Raw genomic sequence first — 26,147 nt, 5'->3', positions numbered from 1 at the left:
TTCTTTCTACTAAACTGCACCCCCCCCCCCAACGGCATCACCGCTCAGAAGTTAGTGTGCATCATCTTATCAATGAGAGGCTTGTGCTCGTGACAGCGGAAAATGTAAAGATTAGCGGTGTCCTCAGCTGAGCCGTAACATTAGCTAGCTTAATCAATTAGCCTCTCGTCCACGAGTAGATGCACGCTTCCTTCTGCCAGGTCATATGTTTGGGAGGTGTAGTTAAGTAGAAAGAAGAAAAAAACTTAAACGGCTCACAACAAGGTCTGTGGATCTTGAGTAACAGGGTCATTGTTTGGAAAGTTTGAGTTGCGTTTTGCAATTTTTTGTGCCATCTAGTTCCATGATATGATTAGATAGAAGGTATCGGTAAGGCCAATATATCCAAAACTCTGCAACTCATACCAAAACAATCTAGATGGATGAATGGTACTACAGCTAAGAGGAAAAAACATGAATTATTGATTTTGGGGTGAACTGTTGGAACAAAAACAGCCAACATTAAAATATAAATCAATTCCACACTGAAGAAGAGAACACAGTCTCAAAGTGACACCTCACTGATAAAAATCTGCTGCGCTTATTGCAGGGCTATTGCGTTAGATTGCATTATATTTTACAGATATTAATTTATTGTGTCCACCTCCTGAACAGCGTTGACGCTTGAATCATGAGCCCTCTCGTCTTTTCCTGCCACCGACTTGGTCTCAATCATGACCGTAATTTGAGAGCAGCCTGATTGTGTTAGGAGGAAGTTGATTGCGCTGATGAGTAGAGAGCTACCGAGGAGAAGAAAGTGGGCCATCTACACTGAACAAATAATCACATCAATGACAGCCGGGGTTGATATGAGTTTGTCAAAGAGACTGTACTTTTTTTTTTTTTTGTCACTCGCTCGATAAAATGCAAACTGGACAGAAACGATGTGTGAATTCATCTCTCCTCCAACCTTGAGATGAGGGCCTTGGCAACACTTTTGCAATACAGCAGCATCATCTAAATAACATATTACTTAGGCCAATCTGCCCAACTCCATGTGTGGCTTTGCCCCGTCATCACCCTAAAGGCAGCATGATGCAACTTATTCCAGCATACAAAGGCTAATGCAGGTAAACACTTAGTGGACTCGAATGCTTGACACTAAGCTTCCCGGCATACTAGCTAGCTCGAGTGGGCGAGAAATGAACCTTGTTATGTGTCCTGACACTGGGCCCCGCTCTCCGGCAAATAAAAACATGCCTCTCACTTACTGGCTGCCTGCGCCCACAGCCCCATACATCAGCATTATAAAGGAGCTCGGCAGCCTCAAGGTCAGCTCAATTTCCTCCTGCCGTTATGAAGTATCAGAATCACAGCGAGAGGGGGCACCCACACACATGTAAAGAAATGATTTAGGGGAGCGAGGGAGGGGAGGGAGAGAAAGAAAAGAGAGAGGGGGGATTTGGAGTGTGAAGGAGAGGTGGTGGGTAATACAATGGGGAACTGTGACAAATCACCAGGAAAGAACTAGCCTCTTCTACAGTGGGGATGTGTGAGCGCGGGGCATTTGTGAGAAAACGTAGAGAACATTAAGCCTACTTGCTCGTTCCAATCGACACAGTAAGGAAATATAGTAGGCTGTAGTACAAGTAATGGGATTGAACAGTTTTTGTTTAACAAGCTGATTCTACTTGCGTAATCGCTCAAGTGTAGTCTGTGAAACTACAAAGCAATTAGGCCTACTGAATTATTGTTTCAAAAAAATGTGAATGTTTACTGTAATTAAATTCTAAGCTGTTACATGGGCATTACAGCAACCTAATGCAAAATAAATGTCTTTTTTTTCCTTTTGAGATCTGGGCCCATTCATCACATGCCCAAGCAATTTGATAAATTACACAGAAGCATGAAAGCTGATCATGTGCATGGCAGAGAGCGCAGTGTGTGTGTGCCTCCGCCTGAGTCGGCAGTCATCCTTGGCTGCTTCAGTGGCTGAGGTTTGACATCTTCAGCTAAGAGCCTGGGGAAATAACAGCAAATTCACTTAATGGCACCACCTCATCTATTCCTCATACAGGGGAGAGGAGGGAAAGTTCCTCGAGGTGTTACAAAATGGCTGTGCGCTCTCGGCTGCGCTGCCGTCTCTCCCGTCGGTGGGGGTGCAGGTGTGTATGGGTAAACACAGAGCGCGTTGAGATCTATCACCAGCCTTGGTCGGCCACCAGCTGTAATTTGCAGTCAACTCTGACCCTTTGCAAAAAAAAAGCCGCCGTGAAGCTTTTTGTGGTGACGGCGCAATCTGGTTTGATGTGTGTGTGGTCGCATACGAGTGTGATCTCTGAAAACGTATGCGGAGCTAGATGCAGTGACGATGTGCATGGCTGCAGGTAACGTGCATGCATGTTTGTGCAGGTGGAACTAAGCATGTTTGTGTGTGTCTGCAGGGAGCGTTAGAGAGCCAGAGGTATAATGGCCCTACTCCATCTTTGTGTGAGGTATTGCAGAAGAATTCAAAGCAGAGCACAGCAGCTGGGAGGGGGCCGGGGCTGGCTTTGCTGTTGGATAACATCTCAGGGTAACAGCAGGTATGCTATCAGTGCAGCCTGAATCCCTTCAGGGCTATTTTCAGAGCCCCTGACCCCTGCATGACTGGCTGGATGACGTCTCTGTGCCAGCAACACAGGAAGAGCAAGACCCAAAACCACGTTGCTGCTTCCTCTTGGCTGCACAACATTTCATTCCTGCAGCCCTGAACAGCTCTGCTATTGTTCAGATGTTTCACTATAAAAGACTCAATGGCTCAATGACTGTTTACAGCGACTGCAATTTGTCAATATTCTCCCCAATTGAGACAATGCTCTGAATAACAAAAGGCTATGTAAACATACTTTTTCCAATTACCCTAACCTGAATACAGTCATCGTCGGAGAGAGCATAATCACATTAAGGCATACATTCCAGCTGTTTATTCAACAGCATTTTCGATATGTGTACACCTCAAAGGAATGATGAATCACAATTGGAGTTTCGACAGTATTTCGCAGCAATCCAAGTGCTAGATAAAACAGGCTCTACCATCTGACTCGGCTTTCATGTAGCTGCAAGATGAATAGTACAAAGCGCAGTGTTATTGCAGGATCTGTACAGAGGCTATAACACAGCAGCAACATGACAGATGATACGGCTTGAGGCTGGAGGGAAACTGTCTTAGCATTATAACGTGGAGGAGGCATCTTAAGATATTAATTGGGCTCTGCTGGGGGGGGGGGGCACATAAAACGGGAATTTGTAACGCACAAAACAGCTAATATAAAATATACATATGTACAATAAGGTCAATTGTGAGATCACTGCAGTAATGATAACTATAAATGCATTTATTTTCATTATCAATCAATCTGCAGATTATTTGCTCAATAGACTGATTATTCCTGAATGAAATCACCTTTTTCTAGAGCCCAAGCTGACATCTTCAAATAACTTCTTTGTCCGACCAACAGTCAAAAGAGATATTCAGTTCATGGTTTATATGTTAAGATGAGAATAAGCAGAATAATCTTATAATTAAGAGCCTGGAACCATCATAAAACTGATCATAAAAATGATTCTTCTGTTGATTGATTCATCATATTAGCTCTACAGACTAAGTGGGGAGCAGACGGTCATTTAGGCCTGTCATGATAACTACTTTTGGACAATGTAGTGTCCCAGAAATAATTGCGATAAACAGGATTGATGTCATTTAAGACCATCTTATGCCAGTGATATAATGAAAAAATATATAAGGGCATTACAATGCAAGTACAACCTTCAAACAAGCCTAATACAATATCCAATGAAGCATCTTTTAATACGCTAGACCCAGATTTTTAATTGTATCTACATCGATTTGTACCAACTCATAGATAGCAGCCAACAAAAATATACCTTTTTTTTTTTTTCCTTAATCGAGATCCATGCATTATTCCCCGAGAAAAATCACCTCACAATGCTAAATAAGAGAGAGAAAGTTCCTCAATCCGCCCCTTTATCCGGATCTACAACAAAAGTTAATGGGATTTAATCAGGGCTGAAACCCATCCTCCATCCAAGTTTCATGAAAATCCGTTCAGTAGTTTTTGTGTAATCGTGCTGACAAACCAACAGACAAGGATGAAAACATAACCTCTCTGGCACAGTAAAATAAATAAATATAGTAAATAAAATAAATAAAACAATACAGCCAAAACAATAAATAAATTGTGGGAAAAATGCTTAGGTGCTCTCTTTTAATGGCAGGAAAGCTATTTTGGCATCATTTTGGCACAAATGTTGGTGACATTCTGAAATAAAATTATAGAGGTCATAAAAAATGATCGAGGTCATACATACACATTGATAAGCCAATAAGATATGTATGATAAAGATATGTACAATGAGGCCTATGGTTATGATTTAAAATGCGATGATGTCTCGTCAAGCAGACATGTCATCATCAGAAAAGCAAAACATTCTCCTTGTCCAAACTAAAAGACTATCACTATCACCACTAAGGCCACACTGTGCTCTGTATTAATCTATAGCAGTAGTGACTGTCTGTCAGCTGGATCATATGTATCAGTGAGTGCAGTGGTGATGGATGTCTCCTGCGTGCTTTTCCTCTTTCATAAAGCTCTCTCTCCTCTTTGCATCTGAGTGGAAGGCTTCCCACTACTCGACTCCCCACGGTTTCCTCGTCAGCCCCCTCTCCATCTCTTCTCCCCACACCTGCACCTGACACCGCAAGCGCTCTGTCACCCACCTCTCCTCCTCATCCCCCCGTGGAGAAAACGTTCAGCCCCGCCCAGCTAGCTCCCAGCAGCCCCTGGGGCATGGGACAATTAAAAACAGGGCAGGAGCTCAGTGGAGCTGTCATGCCGTGTCTCAGATGGGACCCTCGCCTGTTTCTCTGCAGAGTTTTAGTATTGGAGCCCAAAGAAAATAATACACTGTCTGTTGTACTTGAGATCAACATTCACTGTAGTGCATGCTGATGGCAGCATATCAACACCCTGAAAGCAATGCAGTCTGGCTGGGGTGATATATTTGGCCTTACAGTATTCAGATAGTGTCTGACTGCGTGCACACACACACACACACACACACACACACACACAATAGTCTGGTGTCAGCCAATTACAAGCCTGCCCCGACTGCCCTTGACTACACTCACTAACCTCCCTCCACAATCCATGTCAAAACCCTCTGCACTTATTTTTTGCTCCCCTTTTTGCTTCTTCTTCTTTCACTCCTCTGTCTTTAGGGTGTAAAATATTTAGCAGCCCCATCTAAATACACCTTCAGGCACCGAGTCAGAGCTGTCTCCCTGTTCAGGTAAGAAGCAATGACAGAAAGAGAGGGAGACAGTGGAGGAAGGGGTCGGCGAAATATCTCATCAGCATTATTAAATCATTTCCCCCCTCGGCACGCAGTCCCTGGGTGGTCTTGGCTTGTGTTATTTCTCAGTCAGGGTTCAGTGGCCTCGGCTCCTGGGGTTGAGTCTGGCCGCTCTGCTAGCCTAGCGCTGTGCTAAGCAGGTGTCAGGGGAGTTTCCCCTCAATTAAGCAAAGGTAAAGTAATGCCTCTCACCGTGGCAGCGCCATGAATACATTAGTCTTGCTGTCACCACGGGCTACAGCATCGAGATGCATGAAGAAGACAGACAGCTGGCTGCTTCAAACACTGCTGAGGAAGCAGGTTAAGGTAGTACTGTATTAAATAAAGGCTTATATCAGACCTCTGATACTAAGCAGATGAAATGGCCGACAGGATATGATGTGAAAACCTTAATTTAGGTGGATGAATACATCAACCTAATCAATTCTAATATATACCAAAAGAGTAAACAGTGTAATAACATTTTGTTTCAGAGTTAGGCTAATGAGTCTGTATTAGCTGTCTGAGTGGATGACACTGGAGGACACTGAATCCTTGCTGTGTTAATTAAAGCTCAATGAAATGATGCAGATGCAAAATTAGCATGACCCACAGCCTCGGAGAGGGATACTGCCAGGATCTCTCTGTTAAGTTGTTTTCAAGGCGAGGCTTAGAGAGAAAACACTTTTTATTAGAAGCTGAAATAAAAATAAATCATTTTGACCAATTATCTGATTAACTAAAAGTGGCAAACATCTGAAGAATCAATTACGCCTACGATTAGCACAAAGAACTACTCTCTGTATGTCTTTATAAATATATGATTGTATTTTATTTTTTTATGTTTTTGCTTGCTTATAAGAAAACAATGGTTACACTTTCAAAATAAAAAAGGCACCAAAACTACTTGGTAAGGTTCAGGAAAAGATCATGGTTTTCAACCCTTCCAACCCCAACCTCCTTCCTGCTCTTACTTTCTGGCTCTTTATAGAAAGATTTCCTTTGCTCCCATCTTATCACCCCCTGCTGGTACCACTATCCCTAACACGCTGTCCTTTAGGGTCTAGTACACGCTTTGGCTTGAGACTGGACTGCTCATTACACGTCTGTCAAGTTTGTACTGACTTTGGAAGATCAGTTTTTAGCTGGTTTTTTTTATGCAATTTGGTGAATTCAAATCCATGAATATAAACCATTCAGCTTCTGTTTGAACACGTTTTAATTTAATTGTTTTAGTATCTTTATCTTTTATGAACTGTATTTGTAGGGTTAGGGTTTTATTTTTATGTCTGTTATCATTTGGAATCTTATGTCATTTTAAACTGTTACTCGACACCACTGAAAACGAGGGCCTGTCCTCAATGATGTTTAAATAAACTTGATAATAATATCAATATCAGATTGTCTCAGTCAGCCTTGACATATTCAGCCAGCACAATACAATCACCTTACTGTTTTGCTCCACCTGACAAAGGCAGCTGAAAACTAGGTTTATAAAAATATGTCAACAGCAGCAATAACGCCTTCCTTTGTCAGTCTTTATGTGTGAGTATTACAGTGTGCTGGACAGGCGTATTGAAAAGGGCTGATTGATGGCTTCACTGTAGACTGTCTGTCCACCTCTCTCCCTGATGAGACATGTCAATGTAAAGACACATGAATGCAGCAGCCTGTCCTCCATTTTCTCCTCCTCTCCTCCTCCTCCCTTGTCAGAGGCGGGGAGAATGACGCAGTAAATACAGATGCTGTGTGTGTGCACCGTAATTCTGGGGCCCTGCTGCCTTTTATCTGCCATGACAGCTTCTGCTGCTGTCGAAATCAAACGCCCGGGCGCGAGGAAAAAGCTAGTATTCCCTTTAATAAACTGCCAGGCAGAGCAGCAGCATAGTGAGAGCAGAAAAAGGAGGCACTCAGCTCTACTCTGCACCGGCCAGGCTTGGCTAAGCAGCGGCTGAGGGGAGAGGCGAGATAGAAATGGGGAGAGCACTCCTTCAGGCATTAGTTGGTATTATGCCGTTCACGCAGAGCTCAGGCATCCAGCATCAGTGCACTTAGCAAGAAGCCAATCGGTCAGCGGGGAGTCACGGGTTCTCGGCGGAGATATGCACACTGAGACGAGGGCTGATGGAGAGGAAGGTGGAGCAGCACAGTGAGCACCTGCTCCAGGACTCGAACACAGCCCCCTTTCAGCTGCCAGGGTCAATTAATTACATCCCTCTCTTAACGCTTTCCATTAGGATAAACAGAAATAAATGAGGAGCGGTCTGACAACAAGGGGGGCGCTGAACCTCCCCCAAAGCAACATGACTGACCAGCTCCTCTTTCTGTTGATTAATCAATTAGTGAATAGGGCTGAAACTAAGATGATTTTCATTATTAGTATATAAGAACTATAAAAAATGGGCAGTCCAAACCCCAAAGATCTTTCATATACCATCATAAATGACAGAGAAAAGCCGCAAATTCTCACATTTACGAAGCTGCGTTCAGCAAGTGTTTTTTCATTTTTTCTTGAAAAACGATAATCGATCATCAACTTAATTTTCTTTTGATGGACTTATCAACTTCTCATTGCAGCGTTTCCTCTGTAATCGCCTTGTAGCAGTGGTGACAGAGACAGTCATTTTTGGTGTTCGTTTCCACATCCATGTTTGTTGGTCTATTGGTTTTTGTTCTAGTGCTATAAGTGACCGTAGCACTGACTTTTTATATCTAGTCATTTGATCATGATTAAAGGCATACTCCTATGCAATGGGCCTTATGCTTGTTTGTTATTTCTTTCTTGTTTTATTGTAGATTATAATATTCAGTTTCTAATTTTATCTAGCTGTGTTGGTAATTTTCTTACTGTGGTGGTCCAACACTGGAAACACTGGCTGCGGCTATTAGTCAGTCTACAGAAATTCAATTCATTTGACTTAAAAAATGTAATACTTCTGTTTTTGTTTGACAAAATATTAAATTATATTTAGGCTGTTATATATAAATTCATTACTTTGAGCTGTGGATCACTTTGAAGGGAAGGCTACAGACTCAATCAGGACAACATACTTGATAGATTAATCAATAATCAAAATAAGCTTTATTCGTAGCCTTGTTCAGTGCATTTGCTGTAGGACAGACATATCCTCCCAAATTCTCACACTGACTCATTCTGTGTGTGCGTTTGCGTGTGTTGGACAGGAGGATGAGGAGGGCTGCTGCTTTGGAAATAGACAGCTTTTTGTTCTGACCCCACAGCTGTCATGAGCATAAGAGAGCCAGTCACTGGCAGCTCACATAAGCATTTTACTTATACACACACACGCACACAGACAGACACACTCGCTCACACACACCCTTGACACTGCAGCAGGGGCGGGACAAGAGGGTTGTGCTTTAGGTGCCGAGACCCCTGAGGATACAGTTATGATGCACAAGTGCATTAGATGAAGAGGCAGGAGGGGGAAATCACTAAATACCTGGTCAGTGTTTAGATTACCGGTCCACCATGGAGCCCCTAACACCATTAACGTCCTTCTTTATAATCCAATTATAAGCCGTGTGTGTCCACATCAATCAGCCGTTTTCATTTGAGCCTGTGGTCTTCTTTATCACCGTTACTGCTGCAGTAATTGAGGCGGCGCTATGGAGAGGCTGTGCAGTTTACCTCCGTCTGGGAGGTCAAGAGGAATGCAATTGGTTGACAATGATTATGCTCTGGCTGATTAGGCTATGGGCTACCGCTGAATATTTAGCGCTGATTAGACTAAGCCCTGTAGAGAGCCATGTGGCTCACTAACAAAGGGGACGAGCCATAGGGCAGGGAGAAAAGGCTAGCAATCAGCAGAGACAGGCTATTTCAGACTTTTAATGTCCGGATCAATCGGACTGTCTGATTTTATGTTGTGTTTAGCTAGTGGTTTTATGATGATGTTATTGTGAAGCAAAACAACAGCTGTGAATAAAAATAATTAGATTGAACTAATATCTCATCAAAACATAAAGCTTTAAATACAACTTGACTGCTTGACTTTGAAAATTGTCAATTATGGAGGTAAAAACTTGCATGGTGTAAAAAGATTTAAACATATTTCTGTCTAACAAGAAACAATCCACACAGCTCACGAGGGACGCGAAAAAAAGATATAGACACATTAATAAGTGATGCACAAAATGGCTCCTCTAATCCCCTTGTGGAGATGCCAGCACTTTTTCCTCATCAGCGATTGTGATATTTACACAGAAACTAAAGTGATTGAAACAGGGGGAGAGGATGGATGAGGGAACATGGGATAGATGTCGAGAGAGTGTGAAAGAAAGACAAGTGTAGTGAAAGTGAGAAGAGGGAAGGAGAAATGACCAGGAGAATATGACAGCAGGGAGAGCTCGAGGAGGGTGGGAGAGAAGGAAGGAAAAAACAGATGGAGGAAGGCAGGGAGACGTGCACTTATTTGCAGAGGCTTTAACTGTCTTGATCCTCAATGAAGAGGTGAAACTGATTAGGTTTATATCAAACGGCTGCTTGTAACACGGTGCCTGTCGCTGAGAGAACAAATCACAGTCAAGTCAGGTTTCCCCTTTTTTTCCATTTGAAAGAGCCGGCTCTCTCCTCACTTGTCTCTCACTCTCTCCTTTATTCAATGCCACGCAGCCTCCTAAAGCGCAAGCTTGTCAGAGTGACAGATGCAGACACGACCACTGACCTAAATCACTCTTTTCCAGCATATTAACCCCCGTGTCGCTACACTTTTTACGCAAAACACAAAAACATACCAGCCAACACAATCCTCACCACACACTGCACAATGACAACAACCTAAATAAAACCCCACCCTGTTGTATTATCACCCTCCTCCCTGAATGAAGCCTTTTCTTGAAATGCCTAAACAGGAGGAAAAAATAAAATCACACCGTCAGGCTAAATAAATCACTGTGTGCTGTTCCTAGAGGGACTTTTCTATCCGGCATAGCGACAAAAAAAAGATGTGAAGAGGAGAGCCAAAAAAAAAAACATTTTTGGAAAGGATCAATAATACTTTAATTACTGTAGCCCATGTTTATGAAATGCAATAATCATTCATTAAAGATGCAGACAGCGGCAAGCAGGCGGCCGGCCGGGCGTCAAGGCTGCATGCGAGGGTAGGAGAAGGGAGGGGAGGGGAGGACTGGCGTAAATGATTCATGGTTTGATATCTCTCCTGTATAATGGGCTCCTCCGGGGAGCTGCTGGGGCTCCACTGCAGCGACTGACTGACTGACTGCCTGCCTGGATGGCTGCCTGGCTCCCTCGCTCGCTCTGACTCTGCCCAGGCTGGTTCTGCCACCACTGCCTGCTGCCCAAGATTAAAAAGCCTTTCCTACCATGAAAAGCGGCTCAGTGAAAACAGAGAGCGGGGACGTGCACATACACACACAAAAAGGAAGTGACTTGATTCAATATCGTCTGACAAAGTATCTGGGGGCATGAAGAGGGAAGGGGGGGGGGGGGGGGGGGGGGAAGGAAAGGGGAGACAAGAAAATATCAAAATCCTTCCAGGGAGAAAACATTGGCTGCAGAGATACTGGGGATACTTGTAACATCTAATGGGAATATGGTAGCATTTCTAAAGCCGTCTCCCTTCAGCAGCCTATCACCCTCCCCCCCTCCCCCCCAGAAAGAGAGAGGGAAAAAAAATGAAGAAATTAAGGTTGTAACGTGTTGGGCTAATCATAACATAGACAGTTTAGTGCCATCTCGCATAATTAAATGCTTTGCACTAACCACCTAATGCATACTAATTTGGAACAATCCACTCCTGGAGTTGGCAGACCATGAAGCTCCCTGCAAAGGAGGTGCTCGTTTCCCTCTCCGCGTGTGCATGTGTGTACGTGTGTGTGTGAGAGAGAGACACACACTCACCGATTTGCAGAGGAGTAAGGTGCTAAAGGTCAGGCCGTGGACTTGAAAGAAAAGGTCAAGCATTATTACAACATGACTAAATAAACAGCTCAGCTCCCCTGCTCCCCCCCTGCAGCTGCTGTGGATGCTGGAAGTCTCTACCTACATGTCGTACTACCTGCCTGTCTGGCTGGCTGGGATTCAGTTTCATCCCTTGTCTTTATCCACATATCCCTCCAGCTCTAAGACAGCTGACATGAGGACTGTCATATCCTGCCTAGATTCTTATCCCCCGCTGGCTTTATTGCTCTCTTCCTCCTGAGTCACAAACACACACACACATATATACACACACAAAGAGAGATAGAGAGACAGAGAGAGAGAGAGAGAGCGAGAGAGAGGGAAGCAGGGCTGCTGGAGCGTGCTTTAAAGCACATTAATATTAATTGCAGCACTAGCTGGAGTGATAACACAGACAAGATGCCCCTGTGAGAGAGCCGGGCGCAGGCAGCCCCCTGCTTTTTGTTAGCAGCACTACTCATCTGTTGGATGGCCATGGTGAGACGGCAGAATGATGAGCATTTCATCTTTGAATCGCTTGTTTTATATTAGAGGGGGCCTACCCTCGCCGGCGAGGGGAATTTGTGTTTGTGAGTAGTTACTGTGTGTGTGGGCGTGTGTGTGCGTACGTGTGTGTGTGTGCATGAGCGTGGGCGTGCGCTGAGTGATAAAAACTAGGCAAGATGAATTATTAGGCTAGTGGCTACATCAACAGCGGTAGAAATGTGCTTCAAATAACACAGAGTGCTTAAGCGATCCTGCTTTTATCTCCCCTACTACTCCTGGCTTGGCTACCTTTTATGTCCTCCACACTGAACTCAATATTCTGTGAGCAATGAGCTCTGCTAAAGATGTAAATAATCTGCTGTCCTGGGGAGAGAACCGGCTCTTTCACTACAGTGGAGTAAAAAATACAAATCGAGTTGTAGCCCGGGTGCTGAAGCCCATCTCCACCTCTAAGCTTCTTTCCCCCACCCCTGTAGAAATAGCAGGCGGCCGCAGGCATCAACACATGACAGCTATATCTCCATAGTCCTCCATTTTTACCTCACCCTATCTTCTTTCCTCTTTTGTCAATTGCTATTGAGCAACCTGACGCTGTCTTCACCACCGCCGCCGCGCAGTAGTGGGTTTTCGCTGTGCGGTTTTGTGCTCCTTTTCCGATTTCCCCCAAGACTCATCAATGCCCCATTACCAAGTCAAATCAGGTGGTGCTGCAGAGATTTGCAGAGAACCCGGGCTGCACGCACACACACAGACACACATATTAGGGGATTCAGTCAAGAAGCCTGGGAGGTTTTCCACCAGCGGCTCCACAGGATCACAAACAGGGCGAGGAGGTGAACGGAGGAGAAATCACTGCCGGCTAAATGCTCCTGAGTGGTTTATGGCTCAGAGGGGGCAGAAAGGGACACAAAGACGTGGTAATGCATCTCTCTGACACTCCTTTAAGCGCCAGACCAGATTGTTATCTCCCCGGCCCGCTAGTCACACATTATTGTTTCTCATTTCACGTGTCACAAACAATTAAAACACGGCCGTCGATTCCAGTCCCTCGCTACTCATTTGCTTATAAACAAAATCTAGAAAAAGAAAACACACTCATATGACCTCCGTCCACCTCCCTATACACCCACACATACAGCCACATTACTAAGCTAAATTCCCCGAGAACGTCACACCTATTTCTCACTTTCATCGTGTTTATCTCCCCGAAACAGCAAATACAAGGTGGACAAGCCCTGTGTAATGTAAGCAGCCACGTTAGCAAGGTAGCTGCTTACAGAGAAACCTAAAGAGAGAAAAAGGGGGGGTGGGGGGGGTGGGGGGTGGGACAGCGTGTCCTTTTAGTTTTCTATGCCTGTTGTCATCTTCTTCACAGCAGCAGCTGCACAGGCAAGACAAAAAAACTAACTCTGGGGAAGAGTCAGGCAGAGGGGAAGAGAAAAAAACAAAATAAAGCAGCATTGTGCATTGTTTTATGCAGAGATTTTCACAAGCCTGTCGTTGATTAGAGAGAAAAAGGCTGAGTGCTAAATACAGAGGGAAACAGGGAGAAGAAAGGGAGGACTTCTAGTTCTCCGAGGAGGGGTCTCTGAGGGCTGCCAGAGGTGGTGGTGAATCTCTTCCCTGTGACAAAGCTGTCGCACTGAGGAGTGAAATTTAAACTCCTGCTGTCAGGAGAATTTTTTATCTTTTATTACACCGTGTGTGCATGTGTTTACACGCTTGTGCATGCATCCATCAGAGTGCACGGGCACGAGCGAAAACCAGGCGCCAACCTTCCTTTTGCCTACTACATTCGGCGTTTGCAGCGAGCGCTGGCTTTGTGCCGAGCGGATCGTTTGCTTTGTGCCAAGAATAAAAGGAAGAGCCTGCAACTCTGACAGCGTTCTCCTCACGCTCAATCACAATCATGAAATCTGTGCACAAAACAAAACATCCCCAACCTTGATGAGCGATTCCTGGGATAGTGCCGCACCATCTCGCCTGCCAATCGTGTTGTTTAAAATTAACCGCAGCGAATCAAGATGGAACGCCGCTCACTAGACCCCTTGCAGTTGGACTTGTTTGAAATGTGACAAGCTCTTAATCAAGTCGTCATCAGAACCAACCCACTAATGTAAAACTGAAGAGGCTTTTAAGGAGAGCTGAAGTGAAATAAGCTTGTCTATACAGAGAACCAGGCCTCAGCTATGGCATGCCAAATAGCATTTTCTTCATTTGAGAAGGCGCTGAAATGGGGAGAGGAGGAGGAGGAGGAGGATTTGGCCTCCTAGCGTGCTGCTGTGCCCCAGCTCGGCTAAGTGACAGTGAATCCTACAGTGAGTCGATTTGCTGCTTTTGAGTGCCTGGAAACTTGTCTGGCAGAGTGCCTCGCAAGGGAGAAAGATAGATGGGAGAACGGGGAGGTGGGGGGGAGCTTCACCTCTCGCTGTCTTCTATTTGTCCGTTCATCCCTGGAGGCTTTGGTACAACAAAGAGGGGGAGAGGCGACAGAGAAAGAGCTCTGCGGCCATCCACAGACAAAGCAAAAGCGGGAAAGGACAAGTTTACAGGTAAATAGTGAGAAGCAGCTGGCTGGGAGCTGAGGTGAGCTTGGGTTTCAAACAATCAATCAGTCCTCCACAGCAACAAAGACGTGGCTTGGAGCTATATAACTTATTTTGTATTAAAGCTACTTAACAGGCCTATAAACTACAAGAGCTTTGGTTGCAGCAATACATAACCAACGTATTACTGAATGTCATGTTCAAAGATTTGCGGCACTGCTGCACAAACAAATATCAAGTGTGCAAAGCAAAGATTTAACCTGACTTTCAACTCCACAGATGATCACACAATGCCGTTTGAATATGGGCGGCTGATGACAGGAGTAATTTGCCACATGGCTGATTTGAAAAGGAGGCACTTGAAGATGACACAGAAAGACACTTTTATTGTCATCTTAAAGAGGATCTATGAAATCAATGGGAGGAGATCAATGCTGTCTCTCTCTCTCTCTCTCTCTCTCCCTCCCTCTCTCTCCCTCTCTCTCGTAGCACTTTACATAAGCAGCAATAACCATCACAGAGGCCATCATCTAGCTCACCGATTTCCTGTGCAGGACTCCCAGACACCTCCGGGCCAAGAAAAAAGGCTTCTCTCACTCCATCAGTGCAACATCCACAACTTCACACTCGAGGAGGGAGGCGGAGGAGGAAGAGAAGGAGAGGAGCCGAGGGGGAGAAAATACCTTAGGCGAGCCAGAGCCAGATAGAGAGGGCTGGAAGGAAGGATGAGAGAGAGATGGAGATAGAGAGAGGTTGCGGGCGGCTAGCAGAGCGTCTTCATTAGAGTATAGCAGCTACTGTAGCTCTGGCACCGACTAGCCAAGCACTCTAAGAGCTGCTCATCCTCTCAGTTAATTAGGATTTCTGCTGCTTCATTTTGGGGCGAGGGACGGGGATGTTGGAGGCTTGATTGCCTTTTATTTCCCAGCCTAACAGCTCGGCTGCCTCTGCCGCTTTATTAACAAGAGATCTTGCAGATTTACAGCTCCGCGGCAAACATCAATTTCAATAATTACAAGAAAACTGTTAGCGGGGACACAATGAAACACACACACACACTTTTTCTCTCTCTCTCCTTCTCCACCATCACCACTCCATCGCTCCTCCTCTCCCCTCCCCTCCCCTCCGCCTCCTTCAGTGGATCCAATTTCCATAGATGTGCCCTTTTCATGATTGCATATTATAAACACGTTAAAACACACACTGATTTGCCTCAGTCACACTTAGCACTTCAAACACTCTACAACCAATCCGTGGCCTGAAGGGCAGAGCAAATACTGTGAATGTCACATTTACATTCAACATTCGAACCTCAGCATTTGTGTTGTCACAAAACAAAACGAGAGAGAGGCGATTTCTCTGTGGAGCAATTACAGCAGGCTTACACGAGGTACTACTGCTAGAATCAGATACATCATCATGTGAATTAATGGGATAAAAACATCTTTGGAGATATATGGGATTACAAGAACAAGTCCTCTTTTATAGCTCTATCTTTACACACTGGCATCATGCCTAGCATTTGATTTTACCATTTGACAAAGTGCATGTGTGAGACTGAACTGAATACTCAGACAAAAGCTACAATTGGGAAAAGAAAATAATAGAAATCAGCCTTTGAAGGCAGCAGACTCGGAACAGAGAAGCACCGATTTCATTTGAATAAAATCAATAATTGTGTTGACTTGCAGTGTATTGCCTTCCTGTCTTCTCATCTCGCTCGCTAATGTTTCTTTCATGAGCCAGCCCACTGCTGGTGACATTATAGCTACAGCACTTCCACAAGTCCCCGATGGATCGGTGAAAATGGTTGGCGTAAAACACAATTAGTACGGTCCATATGGCTGCTAGTGGAGGAGGAGCAGTAGAGGTCCCATGTGGTCCTTATAGAGGCCCGCTCTTTTGTTACCTTAAAGATCAAACTGTTGTCATAATAATGGGGCCGATTCAATTCAGCCACTTGCTTTTTGTAAAGCAGCAGCTCGACTTCAACAGATCCTCACACTGCGAAATGACTCTCGGCAAATAAATTGACCAACCTTGGCTGATAGTCTAATCAATAGCTCCTTCATCATGATTAATGGCTCATATTGGATAATGGGGGGAATTTAATGTGAGGGGAGCGTTACTTCCTCATTTCAGCGCTCAGTCCTATCGATTGGTTATAACCCCCCCTTTTTGACCAATGGAATGTGCTGATAAGAGAGCAATGTGTTCGACCTATGTAAACTGAGCACAGAGAAAATGATTTACTGTGCTTTGGGCGCGTCTCGTTCACTGATAGCTCTGTATGCCCTGCCTGACAAGCATTTTCTTGCCTGAGAAACGCAGACACCTTTTACTGAGTAGAAGCGAACAACAACAGCTTGAGGCAACAGATTTATTACAAATTGATCTATTAGATAGCACTGCTGTGCTTCGCTGTTTTCTCTCTCTCTGACAGCCTTTCCCCTGATGGTAGCTAGAGTGTATCAGAGTTGAAGTGCTACAGTGGCAAATCTAAACCCAATCCTCAGAACTCATTTTCTCTGTGCTCGCTGTTGGAACTGGGGTACAGAGACAAGATGTCCATCCCTAAAACCTACAGTGGATCCAGCTGTAAGTCCCAGCACCTAAACTAAAGGCTCACCAGGCTCAATAGGTGTGCCCAACCTGCAAGGGCGAGCAAGGGCACAGTTTACTGGAGGCATCTCGTGAACAGGAGAGTGGAGAGCGCCACAATGTCACCGGGGGTCATTTCCTTATGGCTGCATGAATCCTGAGCTCAACACCGGCTCGGGTGCCGTCTCCATTAAAACATCAGTCACAGGTCTGGGGCTGTGCAGCTCTGCGAGCAAACTGTGGCTCATGTGCACACTCCCAACATCAATGCGCTGCCTGTATTAGTCACAGAGGCCACAGAGCACAACCAGCACATTGTAAAGAGATGTGTGTATGATCTGTCTCATTCACAGTGTTGAAAATCAATGTCCTGCACACCCAATACTGTACAGAAAAAACACAGCATAACAAGCCATTACAGACACGTTAATTAATGACAGAGACGTATGCTCCTCTGGACAATAGACAGCTGTTATTGACACATCTCTCTATAAAACAATCAATTACACCAACTGCATGATTTAGACTTGCTAATCAAGGTGGCTTCTCATTAACAAACGGACTATTTACTTTAATCACTGTGTCACGAAATACAGTAGACCTTTACACTTCACAAACATTTTAACATACAATTCTATGGAACTCAGCCTAAATTGGGCTGGACAGTTTATTGATAGTATATTGTTATCCTATAAATCATCTTCGATTTTAAGCGTAGTTGCAGCCCTAATTGTCAGGGTGTGTATGGGTGCTGAAAATCCTTGAAAATGTTTACATTTTAATCTGGTGTTTTCAAGGTTTTGGATAAAGTGCTTGAAACTGCTTGATACTGTAACTAAATTACTTTCATAATAATTTGTTTTCTATTGGTTCAGCCAGGTTATTTAGGATGCCAAATCTACCTACAAGACAGTTGACACATTTTGAAATTTTGACATTTTTTTAGAACACTATCACAAAACGTATTTTTGGTTGTTTATCGCACCATAACATCAAATTTAATTTGATTAGGTGATTCCTAATTTTGAGTATATATACGTATTACGTATATATATTTATATGTGTGTGTGTGTGTGTGTATATATATATATATATATATATATATATATACACATATATATATATACATATATACATATATATACATATATACATATTTTAAGTACCAATAGGCATTCATAAAGTGCTGAGAAGATTTCATACTATTGAGATGTATAAATTGTGTATCATGTTATAGCCTAAAAATATAGCAATATCATTTTAAGATCGGATCTCCAGCACCAGCCTGTAACTGGTGTATTATTAGCCAAGCAAATGAATGAAAGCTCAGTAAACATTCCTGTGTATAATGGGTCCAACACACTGACAGAAACCTAAACTGTCACAGGCAGGAATAGAGTATGACATGTTCACTTATGGTTAAGGTTCAGCTATCAGAGCAAGGGGTTCAGCAGGTTATGTAGCATATTTAACAACATACTGTCTGTGCTGAAAAATACTGCTGTCAATAGTAACAATAAGCGTTAATAGAAAACTGCACAGACCCCATTGTGCTCCTTCCCTTTAATCACCTCCATCTTTCATCTGTGCTACTGAAGAAAAAGAGTGCACGGCGAGAAGGGCTTCCGGATGGAGTGAATGTGTGTGTCTGTTTAAAAAGGGCACCATGTAAAGATGTTGAAATATTCTACGGAGAGTGTATATGTCTATATAAACATCTTCAGGCAGGCAGCTGCAGGGGGTGTGTGCAGTAAAACACTGGTATGCATTGTTTGTGTTTCTGCACCACTAGCGCCATGCCGTGTCATTACATGAGGCAATCTCTTACCTAATCAGCACTGACACACACACACACACAGCAGCAAAGCACTCCTCCTCCTCCTCATCTCTCTCCCCCTTTCTCTCCCTCTCCTCAGGGGCCAGCCAGCTGATCCTACACCATTTCATTTTCCTCTTTTACTGAGATGGCAAATGGCTGACTGTTATTTTTGAACACTTTCAATTCATGCTTTTTGGCACTGTAATTGAGTAAGTGCTATTATTAGCCAATCTTGCCTGAATCCTTAAAAAATAGGCTATCATTGGCGTGCTATGGTGTGTTTTAACTAATAATTAGTGAGACGCATGAGAAATGTAATAACGTGGAAGGCTAGGGCGATTATTTTAAACGATTATTTTCATTGTTGATTAACCTGTCGATATGAATTGATTGGTTGTTCCGTCTATAAAATGTCAAGAAAATGGTTGATAAATGTTGAACAAAAAAAAGTTTACCTCCTCTAATGTCTTCTTTGGTCCACAACCCAAAGAAACCCGCAAATATTCACATTTAAGAAGCTGGAATCAGAGAATTTCGACTTTTTTTTCTTCTGTTATCAAAATACGAAATACATAATTTAATAGTTGACAACTAATCGCAGCTCTAGAGACAAAAAAAATCTGCCGCGTGCAGTCACTATCTTCACAATTATTTCATGTATTCATTGTCCTACATTTTGCTGTTGATCCACAACTCTTACAAATGCAAGAGCCAAGCCTCCATTTCCAGTTTGCACACACTCACTCTATTGTACAACCCCTCGTGTACATAAATCACAGAAGACACTGAAATGTGGCGAGTTGCAACACTTTTCAGCCTCATAGCCTCACAGCCACATACAAATTTGAACAAGGCAAATATGGAGACAACTTTCTTTTCTTTTTATATAGCTGTACCTAGGACCTGCCAAGAGGCTGGCAACAACACAAAACCCAACGTGTCTGATTAGTTAAGATGTGAATCCATGCCAGGCGGGCCCCAATAAGACACATGAAGACGCCATTTGCAGGATGAACCGACTTCACCATGGCTGAGCTCACAGCAGATTTGATCACATCAAATACCACCAGCAGTATGTAGCAAGACAGCTCACAATTGTTAACATGGATAGCGCTTGCCGATGCTATCTCCTTGGCACAATTGTGTGGAGCTGCTGCGGAGCTAGGCCTGAATCAAACAAAGATGAGATATGATGCAGCATGCTTGGATCTCCTCTTATGAGAGGTGAAGGGAAGCTGTCAAAGAACACAAAAACACATCCAGCGTCTTGCCTCCTCTGACTTGCTGGGATAAGCCAGGAGGAGGAGGAGGAGGAGGAGGAAGGGGGGGAGGGGGGGGGATGCTTGCCTCATTTCTGCCAGTGTGCCCTGTGCGTGTCAGTCCAATATCTTAAAACAACACATGCAAGGCTTTGCTACAGCCAATTACCCAGCTCTTGGCACAGGAACTGAAAAACATCTTCGGAGAACAATAAAGAGAGCTTGGCTTGTTGTGCGTGCTGTCAGTAAGTGCTGACAGATTGTTATTTTTAATGAATATACAGCACTTGAATGGCCCATCAAGAGGTCTTTGAGCGAACATTGCTCCTTTGTTCAGAGCATTAATTTTCTATGTAACAGCCAGATATCTTGCAATGAAACTGCTATCAAGTGCTGTAAAGGAAAAAGCTAAATCAGTTTATCCACTTGTTTCCGTATTGTCCACTGCGTCCTCTTTGCAACAACTGTGCAAAGTCATTATAATATAAACATAAGGCAACAGACTGTCTTAATTACAAACCTGATGTCTCAGGACGCTTGATTACACATCATTTCCTGTGTTGGTTCTGTCAAGCAGACACTTCACTGCTTACCTATGTCTCCTGCCAACATAATTTTATATTGTATGGGAAATCCCTGAGCAAAACAGTCTGGAAGAAAACAATAAATCAGCCTAATCACCTTTATTTGGAACACAATAGCCTTTCTGTAAGTAAAATGCCTCTTTTTTTAAAATACAGGCCAGCCACAGCGATGACAGGTTATAGCACCATCACATACTGCAACACAATGCCTCTGAAGTAGCTCTCGAGACTCGAGCCAGCCATTATAATGGAGAATCATCTTTCATGACAATTCATGGCGCAGGAAAAACGCAGTGACGGCATCTAGGTGAAAACCAGCAAGACGCCATTGGAGCACAGCGTGTAAACATTGAATTCCCGAGCATGTGTATTGACAAATCATCCACAAAAAAAGGGGAGTCAGAGCGCAGTGAAAGGGGTTTTTCCTTAACGTCGTCTAGCCTTCCATTTGCCACATAGTGCTCACAGGGAGCTGCTATTACTCAAACACACATTAGTCATTAAAGGAAAATAGCAGGGTTATTACAATTCTCTTATCATTGCTCCGCTGCTGCTGCTACAGCCACCCAGCTAGATTAACACTCAATGGACGGAGTGTGTCATTGGATATGTAATTTTACCCACTGCTGCTCTTGAGATCCCATTCAAATTGAAACACTATAAAACACCCTGACCTCCTCTGACCCCTGAACTAAGCAGATGATGTGAATTTAACAATGACTTTACACACGCTAACAAATAACAGCCCTGGAAAAAAGAAATCACACCACAAATGCTCCGTTTTCAGCTATTCTGAATTATTATCTTGGCTGAACCTAAAGAACGCTCTCCCAACAGAAAAAACATAAAGCAAACATTAAGGTGCTTTTCTGCCAGAGCTGCTCTTAAGCAGTAATCAACGTATAGCCTGTAATAGCAGACCTCTGTAACCTAACCTTGCGAGTTTACAGTCTTAAGTGGTAGTTTAAGCTGCTGGCAGCCACAAAAACATCGGATGTGCATATGCAAGATGTATGGAGATAAAGGTGTATATAAAGGTGGCACTTTAATCACAACTGCACTGACTTGATCCAGTTAAATCTATTGAACATTTTTGCATTATGGGCCACTATGTAGTTTTGGAGAAGAAATTCAAACTCAGACTTTTACTATTTACAATATTAAAGAGGTAAGAACACATTATAACTGAATAACACACTGTTCTGGTCACAAGAACACCGTTTGAAGCTAAAAAGGTGGCAGGGTCTGCCAAGATAAACAAAGTAAAACAGTATGAAATTGTGTTGTCCTTTAAGGATGGGCATGAAAAAAATTAAATGTATTTCCCAAGACTACATAGTTCACCTTTAACATATTTTTTTTAAAGAGCCTGGTATTGCTTACGAAACATTTCTGATCATGTGGGTGTGTTTCCTTACCTAACCAACTGTTACTAAACTGTAGTGTGCAACAGACATTACAGGCATACATTATGTGAGTATGAACTTTGTTTTTCAGTTCAATGACCCCTCTCTACACAGTCATGTCATCATCAGGAGGCCTGAACTGGAGGTAATGACTGAAAAGAGTAGTGGTGTAGTTGTCTAATGTTAGGTTGTTTATAGTCTTCAAACATAATGTGGTGTTGAGCACGTATATGTTTTACAATGCAGCGCTGCCAGGATATCAGAGAATTCATTCAACTTTCCCTTATACCCAGCATAATGACATTATGGCACTTTGACGAGTAAAGAAGTGCAGGCTTTGTTGTCAACATTAAATTAACATTTCTTTCAGCCGGCTGAAAATAGCTTGGCATTTATGGAGCAAAACAAATGTTCCTCAATCCTTTGATCGTTGAGCAGAGTGTGTTTTCATTAGTTATGGTGAAGTCCACAATTGTGCAGGGCTATGTAGCCTGTAGGGCACAAGGAAGGGAATAAGTCAGGAGTGAGTCATAAGCACTCAATAAAAATAATTCACTTGCTCTTAATAGTTCTGCCTTTGTGAATACAGATATGCGAATGAACAGAAAGCATCTCTGGAATCTGACTTGCGGGACAGACTATGAATGGCTGCTGTGGCCAAATAATGTCAGTGAATTGTCTTTTGTTTACTACTTTCAAACAAGATAACTTAGTCAGAACTCAAAAATCCCACTTCACTGATAAAAGAATGAACCCAGCAAATATCACTATCCTTGAACCTTATGTAATCACTACTACACTTGTCAAACGTTTTGAACTACTCAGCCTGCCAGGACTGAAGTGTTAATGCCAATTCTGCTGATTGTATTTGTTGACAAATGTCTCCAATCAAGCTTTTCCAAGCCTTGCAGCTTTGTTTTCAAAAGTCAACGTGAGTGTGCCGTTATCCAGTGTTACATGTGTTAAAAACCAGCCCAAACCAAGCTCGGAAATGATCACGTACTGTACGCTAAATAACAATAATTGAGCAAAAGTCAAGCAGACAAAGACAGCAAGTTAGCTTCGCCAGCTAACGTTTCCATGAGCTAATGACAATAGCTGAATGGGCTCCGGCTACTCCCTGGAACAGAGCTACTACACTGGGTGATTCAAAATGAGAAAACGCTTGCTGTGAGGCACTGCAAGGTTACGTGCACGTTAAACCCACAAAGCGTTTAATAAAGTGCAGCCATGTTGTGTGTGTTGCATGTGCTCTATGCTAACCGGTGTCAACGAGCTGTTTCTATCCAGACATTACACCGCTCCTGGCTGGCATTCCCAATCAGTACTAGTCACTGGCGCTAGCCGCTAACGTTAGTCCATGGTAACCAGCAACAGTAAGGGGCAAACAAGTCTATCAGCTAACTAGCTAGCTGATGCTAATAGGCAAATTAGCCAAATAGCTAGCAAGCAAGGGTGTACGTTAACAGCCCAACGTTTACAAACTGGTCCTTCATATTTGTCTTTTCCCCCCCTCGCTTGCTGATGAACGTCAAAGGCAAAGAAGACGGCAGGTTGAAGCTCACAACACTTACCTTAGAGAGCTTGATCTACAACATCTGTGATTTGTTTGATGAGAGACTGCAACAACAAACAATAGCAGCAGCAGCAGCAGCAGCAGCAGCAGCGGCAGGGGCAATTAGCCAACGTTAGTTAGCCAAGTGTCGCCACTACACAGAGTAGCACAGCAGCTGCAGTGCCACCTGTATGTATCTTCTCTTATGTAGCTATAACGGAGCGGACCACGTTTGAGACAATGCTGTCATAAATGATGGACTTGAGAATAAAGAGGGAGTAATCGTTGCCGAAATGCTCAGACTAGTGTGTGTGAGGGGCACTCAGCATGACAGCATCCTTCTTCATCTTGGGGTGAGAACAGTTGGGGGGTTCTCAAAGTTCAACCGGTAAAATATCGTCACCCACTGGCCAAAAGAGGGAACATCCACCGAGAGAGGGAGAGTCCTCCTCTGGATGTCTGCTCTGTAACAACACTGGCTCTATCTCCATCCTCATAAACCTGGGATACTGCCAGACTATATTTGGACTGTCACTGAGCCCACAAGAGCGGAGTGAAACAGAATGGGACAGAATTTATCTTCATACATTTGAGGGAACTTCAGTATTGAATACACACATATTAATATTAATAACAGGGTTGTTGGAGAGTAATATGACACAATCTAACAATAACACAGATAGACTAGAATACATGCAAATAGAATAGAGTTGATTTTAACGCCTGACACCCGAAAGAGCAGCAGACAATAGAATAGAAAATCATTTCTCTTGGTAGATTTGAGGGGTATTAATGTATATATTTTAAGTCATACTGTAAATATACACCAAAGAACCAAACAGTAATCGAGGCTATGCTGTAACAGATTGATATAATTAGGAGAGAATAAGATGACAACAGAATAGAATAGACTTCCTCTTGGTGGATTTGAGGGAGTTGAGATTTCTTACATTATAAGTCATACTATTAATGAATAAGAGAATTTTAGGAGAGCAATACAACAAAATCTAACGATATTTGATCACAGCTAGTCCATGATTAATTAAAAAGAACAGCAACAACCAAAAAAACACCTGACAGAATAGAATAGAATAGATATTAACACTGGAGACGATAAAGAACAGCAGAACTGGACAGGAAACAAGGATGTGCTGTTAAAGAATAACTTGATTAGAAAAGAATAATCTGACAAGACTAGAATAGAATTCATCTTGATAGATGTGAAGGAACTGCACTGCTGCAGTAGTGAATATATACAGTACATAATAGTACAGTACATTATATTATAAAAGTCATACTGTAAACGAATAACAGAATTGTAGGAGTGCAAAATGACAAAATCAAAACTAAAATCAAAACAAAGCTAAAATAAGATAAAATAGTCAATAATAAAATAGTTTATAATTAAAGTATGAATGTAAATGTAAATGTCACGGTCTAGAATAGAAAGCGATACAACATACATTTTATGAAAAAGCAGCAGAAACTGTACTGGGTGCTGTTTTCTTGGCACATGCACAATATGTAGGCAGCTTGGGGTATCAAAGGTCGGTGGTTGGGTTTCACCTTAGTTTTTTTTTTTAATGAGTATTATCTTTTACCACTATTGATTGGTGAGAAGTGCAGTGGAAAGCAGGTGAAGTGGAAAAACTGGCCAGTATGCGTTGAATTGTTTGTATTAAACTGATCATGTTTAAATGATTCTCGCCATATAGTTTAAGTCATGGCAGTTGTAGTGCTTTATCAACTTGAAAGGCCCACAGGGACTGGACATCATGTATTTGATCCATTAATGAGTTCTTCTGTTAAAATGAGCTGCAGTTAGATGGAGCAGCACCAATGATTTAAGTGTTTAGCTTTTATTTATCTGGTGCGTTCAGGCTTCTTTTGAGCACCAGGAGTTTTCTCTCGTGTGGCCTGTTAACGTAGTCAAATAAGTAAGTAAATATCAGCTTGCTGTTGATTTTAGGTGGCAAACTGGTATCTACAGAAAAATGACAAAACATGCCTGCACGTTTTGATGAAGACCAGTAAAATAATCTGTCAGTTAGGGCTGCAACTCACAATTAATCTGCCTATTGTTTTCACAATTAATTGAATAGTTGTGTAGACAATAAAACGTCAAAAAAATTGTGAAAAATCCTCATGACAATTTCCCAGAGCCAAACAAGACATCTTCAAATTGCTTCTTTTACCCAACCAACAGTCCAAAACCCAAAGATGCTTCATTTGCTGTCATGAATGTAAAATAAAAGCAGCAAGTCCTCACATTTAAGAGGCTGGAACCAGCAAAGGTTTGACGCTTTTGCTTGAAAAATGACTAAAACGATTAATTGATTGTCAAAAATATTAGCGATGAATTTTCTTTTGATCGACTTATCAATCTATCGACCAATCGCAGCTGTTCCTTCAATGTCACTGTGGTTGGGGGTTAAAACATTTTGGTTGCTGCTACTTTCTTGTCCACCAGGAACATGTCAGGGAAGTGTACTGCCTGAATGTGACCACTGGATGGCGCAGGTCTCAAAGAAAAGAAATTGAGCGTTGCAGTTTCATAGAAAGTCATGTATTTTAGGC

General features: G+C 42.9%; 1 protein-coding gene across 3 annotated transcripts in view; it reads right to left on the bottom strand.

The window, feature by feature from the left end:
• rerea (arginine-glutamic acid dipeptide (RE) repeats a) overlaps positions 1–23,828 on the bottom strand; it is a 135,085-nt gene extending 111,257 nt beyond the window's left edge. Inside the window, exon 1 of one of the 3 annotated variants that reach the window (XM_073469457.1) lies at positions 23,590–23,828. The gene's annotated coding sequence lies outside the window, so the exon portion shown is untranslated. The remainder of the gene's footprint in view (positions 1–23,589) is intronic. The other 2 variants (XM_073469453.1, XM_073469455.1) reach the window with 2 other exon arrangements.
• Between the last annotated feature and the right edge of the window lie 2,319 nt (positions 23,829–26,147).

This window comes from Pagrus major, chromosome 7, assembly GCF_040436345.1.
Source record: "Pagrus major chromosome 7, Pma_NU_1.0".
NCBI classification, from domain to species: domain Eukaryota; kingdom Metazoa; phylum Chordata; class Actinopteri; order Spariformes; family Sparidae; genus Pagrus; species Pagrus major.
Note: the sequence above shows the minus strand (reverse complement) of the source record. Positions and strands in the feature narration are given on the sequence as shown.